Genomic DNA, 10,523 nt, shown 5'->3' with positions numbered 1-10,523 from the left:
TTGAGAATCCAAATGTCCCTGGACCGCCCAGTGGACTGACCAGCTCTATCGTGGGCTACCTCGCCAGAAGAATCTTCGTCCCACAGCAAGAGCCGGGTCGCCAGCTTGTGCCACAAGTGGACTTCCTCCCCCAAATTCCAGCTTACAACTTCAAGGGAACCTGTCCTGGAGCAGCTGCTGTGACTGCGACTGGAAGGACGCCTGTCAATGCCTGCAGGCGGTAATCACTGCTGGAACGCTCCTTCCTCCATCCAGTGAAGTGTCCAGAGAAAGCCTGCATTGTTGGAGTCTGCACTCCTAAACGGACAGGGGTTGCATCTTGCATTACCAGCCAACCGGAAAATCTTCAAACCCTCAAATCCTGGGCACTGCTCACTGGAACAAAGGGTGGAGGACCAAGCCACCTGCGACCCCCAGATGATACACAAAGACATCTGGGAAAATCTGAGCCGGGGGCTGGGGAGTTCAGCAACAGTGTGCCTGTCTTCTTGCTGTCCTCCTTAGGATAACATTGGGAACAAGTGCCTTTGTCTCCTATCTCCATTCCACTCACCTTTGGTCGTTGAAACTGGGTCAGGCATCCTAAACCCTGAGGTCTGCAAGGAGAATTGCCTTTCCTTTGGTAATTAGTTGTAGAAACGTTGTTCGTTTTAAACTAATCACCACCACAAGCCCATTGCATCCTTTTTTTAAAAAAAAACTTTATTTGTTCGACTTAACAACACACAGAACATCAAAACAGAGAGGGGAACACGACGACAACAATTTACAGTTGTAACAAGAAGCATTTACAGTAAAATTCAGAATTGGAATGCAGATCACAGGGGGCGGATGGTTAAGGATGCATTGCGAATAGGGCTAGCAAAAGAGTCAAATCGGTGGAGGAGGGATCACCGAGGGGGTTGGGAAGGAGGAGAAGACGGAGTCTGGGTTGGAGGACAAGGCAGACATGTAATTACGAAATAGACGCCAAATGTCCCTTGGCCTCGAATGTGAATGCTGTAGTGCCCTCCCCAGTTCTCCCCCCGTCATGTTCCCAAGTGACTGCCCTGAGCCACTGCGCATACGTGGGCACATTGGGGCGGAGCCAGCACAATAGTATGCAGCGTACTGCCAACACCATACAGAGACCTGCCAATTTCCTAGAATCCCGTTTCAGTCCTGGTAGATCATGGAAGAGGCAGCGCACAGGAGAGGGATCAATGGTATGGTCTAGTGTCAGATATTGTAGAGCATATTTCACGCCAGTATTGCATCAGGAGTGAGCAGTGCCAGATCATATGAATGTAGGTAGCTTGGTCAATGCGACATCTGGTGCAATTAGGCGAATTTTCATGGAACATATGATGCAGTTTAGTGGGCGTGCGGTGGTATCTGTGCAGAACCTTAAATTGCAGTAATTTAAAGCTAGAGTTATAGGACACTTCCTGGGTACGCACGCACATTCGGAACCAGCGCTCATCAGTAATCTCGACTGAGATCCTCCTCCCATTTAAGTCTAATTTTAGTAAAGGAGGGGGCAGCTCTGGTCTGTAGTAGGTTATAAAGTCTTGATACCTTACCTCTGAAGGAATCGGAGGAGCAGAGTTCAGCAATTATGGGATCGTCTGGTGGCACTGTGGGGAAACCGGGGTATCTGGCTTTAAGATTCTTGTGAAGTGAGGAGTATTGTAGCCAAGCTGATGGTTTGCGCCTGAAGGAGAGAGGGAGGTCTGACCACTCAAGGAAGTTGCCCTGTACAAAGGCATCTCGAAGCGTCAAGAAACCTGCCTCAGTCCAACGAGACACAATGTACTGAGGAATGTATGGAACATCAGGGAAGAAATTCCAGAGCGAGAGGTCCCCGTGAAATGGGTGAGGCGTAGCCACCATTGCCCATACTTTGGTAAGTGCTAGGGATGTGCTAACTACGGGGTCTACTGAGTCAAGGTCAGGGGGGACGGGCTTGAGAATGATGGATCCAATCGTACGCTCGCTAACCTTCAGCTTCTCAAGTCGGACATGGGGAGGGAGATCAGTGGTGTTGAACCAATGGGATGCAAATTGGGATTGGGCTACTGCCCAGTACCTAAGAAAGTCGGGGGCGCCAAACCCACCTAGTTCCTTGGGGGTAGTGAGTGTAGTAAGTTTGAGGCGGACTGCACCGGAATGTCAGAGAAAGGGATTTGTAATGCCACGTAGCGCCTTGAAGAATTCATTGCCCGGTCATAGCGGGAGGTTGGTAAATTGGTATAAGAGTTGAGGTAGAACTACCATCTTAAGTATTACGATTCTACCAGCTAGGGAGATGGGGAGTCTAGTCCAACTAGCAGTTTTGGTGGCCAGGAGTTGTCAATATGCAACTTCTCCGTGTGTCGGGAGACCAACACCCCCAGTTAAGTGATATTGGATTGAGACCAAGCGAAACCCATTAGGTCAGAGGAGGGGGGGGTAGAGTGGTATATGTCAGTGGAAATAGGGCCGACTTAGAGCAGTTAACCTTCAGCCCAGATATGTGTCCAAATCGGGCTACATCACGCAGGATTGGAGCTAGCTTGATTTCAGGGGAGCGGATGTAAAGGAGGGCATCGTCAGCGTATAAGGGGACTATTGGCCTGTCCTGCCGTGCGTAAGCCTCTGTGGGAGTGTGACTGGCACATGTCTGCAAAGGGTTCCATAGCTATTGCAAAAATTAGCGGTGAAAAGGGGCATCCCTGCCGCGTCCCTCTGGCTATCTGGAAGGTGGTGGAACATCTGTCCTCGGTGCGGACCCTAGCTACTGGGCTGGTGTAGAATAGCCTGACCCAGGTCCGAAAGTTGGGGCCAAATTTGCATTTTTCACAGACTCGCCACAAATATTCCCAAGACACGGAGTCAAATGCCTTCTGCATGTCCAAGGTGGCTGCCACCGCCTGCGTGTTGGGGTTCATCCTACTAATCACATTGAAAAGTCTTCTAAGGTTTAGGGATGTGGACCTACTTGGGACAAAACCTGCCTGGTCGGGGTGAATGATGTGTGGCATGAATGGAGCTAGACGGTTAGCCAGTAGTTTAGCGTATATTTTAACGTCACAGTTTATTAACGAGAGGGGGCAGAAGGAGCTGCACTGGTTGGGGGTTTACCTGGTTTCAGGAGGACTGTTATCATAGCCTTGCGGAGAGATGGGGGAAGTATACCTTTGTCGCATGCTTCCTCCCAGAGAGCCAATTATTGTGGGACCAGAATAGATTTGTAACGCTTGTAGAAGTCCATGGGGAGGCCATCCGGGCCAGGGGCCTTCCCCCGCCGCTAGCGACTCGATGGCCTCTGTAAGCTCTTCAGTGGTGAAAGGTCTTTCTAGGGAAACGGAGGCATCAGTAGACAGGACCGTGAGAGGGAGGTCATCCAGGTAAGAGTCGATTTCTGAGACATGGGGGCCATCGGTATTCGTGTATAGGGAGGCATAAAATGTTAAAAACTCAGTGTTGATGTCTTGAGGTGAGGTGGCAAGTGTTCCGTCAGTTCTTTCTATCGCCGGGATGTTGGGGGCACCAAACTCGCGGTGGATCAACCTGGCCAGCATGCGGCCTGGCCGTTCACCCTCCCCATATCATCTAGCAGCTTGAGGGCCATCCAGGAATTTTACTTCTCGCTCTGCAAGACTGCAGAATCTATCAAGCTCTAAACCCAATGATGCTAGTGCGTCGGGGGAGTGGACTTGGGCATATTGGGACTCCAGGTCAGCTAGGGACGATTCACTGTCTGCGATATCCTTCCGAATGTTTTTCAGGATGCCACACCCTTTGGCTATAGCAATACCCCTAGTGTAGGCTTTAAATGATTCCCAGAGGGTGGCTCGTGAGGGTACTGAATCTGTGTTGAGTTCGAAGAACTCCTCGATGGAGTATTCAAGCTCGGAGGCGAAGGCCTGGTCTATGGGGGCTCATTTTCCAATGTCTCGTTTTTTCGAGGTCAAGTCCCCAATTCATTGATATAACCACCGGGGAGTGATCCAAAAGCATCCTGGGGAGGATGGCCAAGTGGGACAGGCACCTAATCAGTACATCCGACAAGAGCCATCCGTCTATCCTCGAATGCGAGTCATGGACAGAAGAATAAGTGCGTGAATCGGGGTACATTAAGCGCCAACCACTGCCAGACGGGGTAGAGTTGTGAGAATCGTGTATGCTGCCTTTTGAGAGCTGGCGAGGTCTGGAGCCTGACCTGTCTAGGTCAACGTCTAAGATCATGTTGAAGTCGCCACCCCATATAATCGGGATCTGGGGGTAACACTCTAGGACCGAGGCCAGATGGAGGTAGAATTCGGGATCGTCAATGTTAGGGCCGTATATATTCAGGATAGCTACCACTTGATTTTGCAATTTGCTGATAAGTATATATCTCCCCAGGGGGTTTATTTGTGAATGGGAGCAGCAGAACTTAAGGCTCCTGTGAATTAAAGTGAGTACCTCGACTTTGAGTGGAGTAATTCGTGTAGTACCTGTGGGGTCCCCATTGTTTAGCGAATCTCTCGCATTGTTCAGAGCGAGCATGAGTTTCTTGGAGGCATAAGGCTTGAACACCCTGGCGTTCAGCATAGAGTTGTATTTGTCGCATCTTTCTGTAGTTGCCCAGAACCCTCACATTCCAGCTCATGAAGGTTAAGTTGCTATCCGCCATTGGCATGGCAGGAATGTTTGAGTTTTATCCTATGTGTCCGAGTTGGCCCATGCCATCTCGCCCTGGGTATGTGAGTCATCTTGTCCATAGCTCTGTGTTGTATTAGTGTTTCATGTGTGGCCTCTCTGGCGGTTGTCAAGCCTTTAACATAACCAAAGACCCACCCCCGCCCAAATCCCTCCCCCAGCCTCAACAACAACCTTCTCGGCATCAGCGACTGGGGGCCCGTGAGCTGGCCTAGCAGTGGCACAGCAGACCGGAGAGCATATTAGAAGATTGCCACTACAGCTGGGTTAACTAATGTGTATAGCATAGGTACACCTCAAAGGGTTATTGGGCGAGCCAAAAGGGCTGCCCCACCAGGAAATGCATTCCCGCAAGGGTTAGAGAGGACACTATATAGTTGAGGACATAATCAGGTCCCCGGTATCCCGTCCGGGATCTGATGAAACTATACCGCGTGTACCAAGAGCTGTGGCAACATTAGGGTAGCGGAAATTGCTAAACACAATAAGAACATATGTCCTAATAGGAACGGTGAACAGAGGATCGGCTTGACAAGAAGCAACAAACTGAAAACTAAAGCATTCAAGGACGGCACAGTCACTATTATGAGCAAGGCTAATTACAGCCTATCGCTGGCATAGGCCGACTTGATGCATATAACAACAGACTGAACTTCCACTGTGGTGTCGAGGGATCAGCCAGGGAAATGCTCATCGAGAAACCTAGAGGCCTCCTCTGGGATTGTGAAAAAGAAAGTTTTGTTGGAGTGTTCGTTCCTTAATTTCGCGGGAAACAGCATGGAGTATTTGACTCTAAGTCTCGGAGTCTCTTTTTCACAGCTGCGACCCAAGAAGGAGTTCTCCCTTGATCCTAGCTGCTCGTAAAAGGGCATCACGGTCCCGGAAGTTTAAGATCCTGGCTATGATGGGCCGTGGGGGGCACTAGGTCTGGGTTTTGCGGACAAGGATCGTTGTGCTCTTTCAATTGCAAACTGCGGGGAAAGTTTAAGGCTATCCAGGAGTGTCATGAGGATGCGTTCCACGTAGTTCTCCATGGTTTCCGTGATATTGTCCTTGGGTACTCCGACAATGCGCAGGTTATTTCGTCTTGAGCGGGATTCGAGATCATCATTTTTCTTCTCCACCGCTGAGACCCAATTGGTAAGTGTGGAGACCGCAGCGCAGAGAGAGCCCAGGTCATCCTCGGCGGCACCCACTCTAGTTTCAATTTCAGCGACTCCACCGTCTGTTTTTTCGTTGTGGGCTTTTATGGAGGAGATGGTCCCATTCATATCGTCCAATTTGGTATGCAGTGTAGTGAACCCATCTCAAATGTACTCCAGCATCTTCTGTGAGTCGTCTGAGGGCAAAGGGGCCGAGGCGGTGGGCACCTCCTCAGGGGCATCGGATGCCGACCTGGACGGCATTTTAGTGAACATGTTTAGAGAACTTTGCTTTTTCCGGCGCCGGCTCCCTTAGTCATGGTGAGGACCGGGGCAGGGATCCTGGAGATAGGGAGAGTGAAGGCGATCAGAGGCGGGGTAGCAACAGCAGGACCAGGGCTATCAAGGTTAGTAGTTGTGTGGGCCTACGGGTTGCTGAGTCTATATCCTGCTCACGGTCAAGTTACGCTCACAGGCCTCTTTCAAGCCTGTATGCGCGTGCCGCAGTAGTAGCCCTTAAGAATTGACCCTTTACGGGTATGGTGCAGGCAGAGGATTCACCAATAGAATTGTTCAGCAGTCGCGGCAGCCGGAGCGGTATATCCATTGGAGTAAAACTGTTGAGAATGCGACTGCCGGTCGCGTTCGGGCAGGTGCCTGCGATCAGGGTTGGTCTGGGGTTGCAGCCACCAGCCGCCCCGGTAATGGAAATGCAACGGGGGGGGGGGGTCTCCCGGGCCTCTAGAAATTCGGGGCGCCCCCACAAGCCCCGACCTCCTGGATGGGTGGGCAGCACGTGGAAGTGAACACGTGTGATGGTCCTCAATCCTCAAGGAGGACTGGAGCAGTCCCAATGAATGTCAGGGGGTGGGGGGGGAGCCTCCTAGGGTCACGGTCGCTGCAGCGCCTGAGGCCCGGGCCGCCCAACAGAGCGCACGGATAAATGGAGGCTCCTGGTGATGCGGGCACAGAGTTCAGTGGCTGCCCGTAGCAGCACCCTCACAGGTGGGGGGGAGGAGCAGCCCACTCACAGCCCACCCGGCCCCCCTACCTTGTCGTGAGCCTCTGTAGGTGCGTCTCAGGGGGGGTGAGGGGGAGCAGGAGGAGCAGGCGAAGGGCAGGTGAGTAGCCGCCAACGCGGAGACAGCCGTGGTGGTGCCGTCCAACGGCCGTGTCCAGTCAGAACGCAGGGGCACCAGGTCCGACAGGCGTCTGCCCCCAGGCAGGGGCGGTCCAGATTGATCCTTGGGCAGTGACCAGGAGGCATGGGTACGTCGGTGGGGTGGGGGGGGTTGCGTGTAGGGGAATACTGAGCGATCCCGTCAGGGTCCCTGCCACTTGGCGCGCCACCAGGGCCAAGATGCCCCTCCCCCACGAAGGCTGTCCGCGCCGGGGAGTTGGGCCGTGAAGAGGAGCCGCGGCACGGGACGAGCCAGGCGTCCGCCACCCCGACTTTTGGTGGTTGCAGCGGAGCTCACAGGGGGTCCCCCAGCCTGAGAGTGGACGTAGTGTGCAGTTTCACCCTGCTGCCATAGCAATAAGGAAGGGATCAGCTGTATATGCGGGGTTATATCTGAGAATATTCGCTCTCGTAGTCCGGAGCCCGTCCCTCAGGCATCCATCTTGCTTCGGCGCAACAGCGCACGCCCTCGCCCCCCCATCATTGCATCCTTTCTAAAGAGAACTCATATACTGGTGATACACATTGTGTTGGACTCTGACTTTTGGGCACAAGGCCCATTCATCTTAGGGTTTGGACTTCTGAAGTTAGGATATGGTTCTTATGATTTGTTCCCATCATTTACTGCATTTAACTATCTGCATTGCTTGAAGTTATGTGATGTCTATTAAGTGAGCCTAATGGGGATTCTATATAGTTGTGTGATAGTACTATCTGCTAGTTTAATTTGTCAGTGTATTCTTAAGTCCTAAAATAAATATCTGTATTTTTGGAACAGACTGTCTAAATTGAATTGTTTGCTATACTTTGTGGACCCCTTCTCTTGAGACTAAGCCTTGACTGCTTATCCACCTACCTTGATTGGGTTTTTGTTAGCCTCTCAGAGCTCTCTGCTCATTCAATAAGGGTGGCCTACTAAAATCTGCCCACCAGGCCAGTTTCTGAAAGTCCATCTTAACAAATGGCATCAATGCCCTCCACATTAGCAAATTAGGCACTAGGCTTAGACTAAGTGAAAACATTTACATAGCCAGTAGCAATTACCTCAATTCAGATCACGGAAATGGTTTAGCATGCTTCCCTCCAAGTAATACTGTTCCCTGCCCCTATTGCCCCCTAGAACAAAGTTCAGATCCTGTTAACATGAGGCATGGTGTTCACACTTTTAGATCCACAGTTAATGTTTCAAATGTTGAATTACTAGGATCTATACATCACACAAGGGCATTCAATTTACCAGCACTTTGAGGTCATACCAATGATATATAGAGCGCTATATAAATGCCAAGTAACATAACACAACCCATGTAATATCTTAGTGTAGACTGTAGGATGTTTCTGTATTCTACAGCTTCTCATCAGATCAAGTGTAGAATCTGGAATGCAGGATGAATAGTGAAGGTGCCCTGAAGGGATGTTGGGTTTGAGTTGGCTGTGCAGTTACTGACAGAGCCGGTGGACTAACCTTGATACTCAATAAACCTTCTGCCACTTACATATGTATAAATGGTGTGACGAGTATCATTTCAGTGGTGACGAGGATGGGATGAGCAGAAAGGAAATGAGAAAAATGGCAGCCCACCGAGTAGCCGTTGATCATGAAGTACTGAACCTGATTGGCACTGCAAAAGATTAGGATGCAATGCATGTAATTAGGAACTGCATAAGAAGGCATACACTGATCGGCGAACTAACGAGAGGTATTTTGGAAGCTGTCTCCAGGAGCCTAACCGTTGCGTGCAAAACTCACAGTAAGTCAATATTAAATTACGGCAACAAGCTAGGTGATGGGAGTGCAGCGTAAGGTCCCCGCCAAAGCGTGTATGCAAGTGTTCGCCTAAATTCCTTGAGCTCAACATACACCCTCTCATCTTGTACTATTTTCTAACTGGGGAACTTTTATGGTGAATTTGAAACTATACCGTTACCAGAACCACAAGATTTCAAAGGATTATTAGACGTGTAGACAGCATCATTTGAAACAGCATCATTCAAGCGAGTAAAGGAAAGAACCAATAAACTTACCGGCTCACAGCACGAGCCACAGCTCACCTCTGTTCTGCCGTGCTGCGTTGTGCGCGACTCAGATATCAGAGGAAAGGACCTAAAAGGCATAGAGCAACGTGCCTCCATTTTGTTTATGAATTTTGTTTAAGTAAACCGAAGTATCTAACGAAGCCAAACAGTGTGACAACCAGGGTAACACAAAGCAAAACTCATACTGCAGTGTAAAAACGAGCCTACTAGGCAAGCCTGCGATCAGACACACAGACTTGTTTTACAGGGTACATCTGTGTACAAGGTGTGACAATTCCAAAACAAAAACAACCACAATTGGTTACATCAAGTTTTGCATATCTACTGAACAGTAACGAAGCACAGTTTAATTGCACAACGTTAGCCAATACATAAATCTAATAAGACATTGAAGAGAAATAACCAAGAGCAACAACATCAGACGCCTGAATAGAACGTTTTGTTGTCTGCAGCTGGTCATTGGATTAAATTGCAATAATGCAAGTAATAGCACCTCCACACTATTTCCTAGACAATAAAGGGGAGCCTGCATTACCCTGGAAAAGGTGGAAAAAACGTTGAGCATTATGTACTTGCTGCCCATGTTTTAAATTTGCCAATGAAAGGGAGAAATGCCTTTTAATACATTGCTTGGGCAACTATGAGCAAGAACAGTTCGAGAATCTTCCCAGTCTTTCGGAAGAACAGTCCGCAGGACTCAGAATATGAAAAGTGTGTCAAAATGCTTGATCTCCATTATGAGCAGTCTGTCAGTATTGTTCTTGAGAGATATCATTTTGGCAAACGAAAGCAAGAATCCGGAGAAACAGTATAACAATGCATTACTTCATTGAGGGGTTTAGCAACCTCATGTGAATTTGGAGCAAATTTGGATGAAAGGTTGCAAGACCAATTCATGCTGGAATGCCATGACAGCTGACAGCAAAGTAAGGGAAGCATTATTGTCTAAATGCAATCCATCATTAGAGAAAGTTATTAGGGTTGCGAAAGAAGTTGAACATATGAGCAAGTGTGTGAGAGAACTTGAAAAAAGAACTGAATCTGTTGGCAAGAAACAAGAGACGTTGCAGGAAGCAGATGTTTTGTTGGCTCAAGACAAAAACACGGCCAAGAAGAAGCAATTCAAGAAAAATCCAATGTATGTACAGAAAAAAGATAACAAGGCTCAAAGATAAGAATTTCAAGCTCATAGGAAATGTTATCGATGTAACAGCACTAATCATTTATCGAGCAGTGAGGACTGTCCTGCTATTAGTGAAATGTGCAAGAGATGTGATAGGAAGGGTCATCTCACTAGTTGTTGCAAGACGAAACAAGAAAACATAGAATGCATTGAGGCATTGTGTGATGAAGTGGAGGACTGTACATTTTCAATAGAGCTCTCAAATGTAAATGAAATTGAAGATGATGCCGAGCTGGAAAAACCGATGGCGACAATAAAATAAAGTGGGAAGAGCCTAAGTATGGTTATTGACTCTGGTGCAAGATATACTCTTTTA

This window comes from Ambystoma mexicanum, chromosome 1p (genome assembly GCF_040938575.1).
Source record: "Ambystoma mexicanum isolate Mex_15411 chromosome 1p, UKY_AmexF1_1, whole genome shotgun sequence".
Classification (NCBI taxonomy): Eukaryota; Metazoa; Chordata; class Amphibia; order Caudata; family Ambystomatidae; genus Ambystoma; species Ambystoma mexicanum.
Note: the sequence above shows the minus strand (reverse complement) of the source record.